Consider the following 372-nt stretch of genomic DNA (forward strand, 5'->3'; position numbering starts at 1 on the left):
TCAGTGTGATGACGTGACCCTCCTCAACAGATAGATACCATATACACAACTAATGGAAGAAGAAGAAGAAGAACTGGGGTTAGGCAACAAAGCCAACAAGACAGCCACTTCAGACAGTGTTTAGCAGGCCATAGTGGTTTTGAATATACCTGCTGGTGAGGATAAGGCTTTGGGTGGTTTGGACTCGACAGGTAACCATAAGGACCAGTCTTCTGCCCACCACATTCTGTAAGTAGAGTTCACTCTTGAATCTTACAACCTTTTCAAGTGTGTTTAGATTTACATTTCTGTTTTTAACTCGGTTTCCACGCTTTTACCCTTGTGTTTATGGCTGCAGTTTGCCTCATCTGTTTGGTCGTGGCAGTTTGGATG

The 372-nt window shown here is 43.5% G+C and overlaps 1 long non-coding RNA gene across 1 annotated transcript; it reads right to left on the reverse strand.

Moving 5' to 3' along the window:
- Positions 1-2: 2 nt before the first annotated feature.
- LOC111648800 (uncharacterized) lies at positions 3-371 on the reverse strand. The gene is made up of 3 exons (XR_002760215.2): positions 318-371; positions 150-226; positions 3-49 (listed from the first exon to the last, which is right to left on the reverse strand). It is a non-coding gene; the product is annotated as an uncharacterized LOC111648800 (long non-coding RNA).
- Between the last annotated feature and the right edge of the window lies 1 nt (position 372).

The sequence above is a fragment of the Seriola lalandi genome, unplaced genomic scaffold, assembly GCF_002814215.2.
Source record: "Seriola lalandi dorsalis isolate HSWRI2012SDOR001 ecotype SW California unplaced genomic scaffold, Sedor1 jcf7180002048689, whole genome shotgun sequence".
NCBI classification, from domain to species: domain Eukaryota; kingdom Metazoa; phylum Chordata; class Actinopteri; order Carangiformes; family Carangidae; genus Seriola; species Seriola lalandi.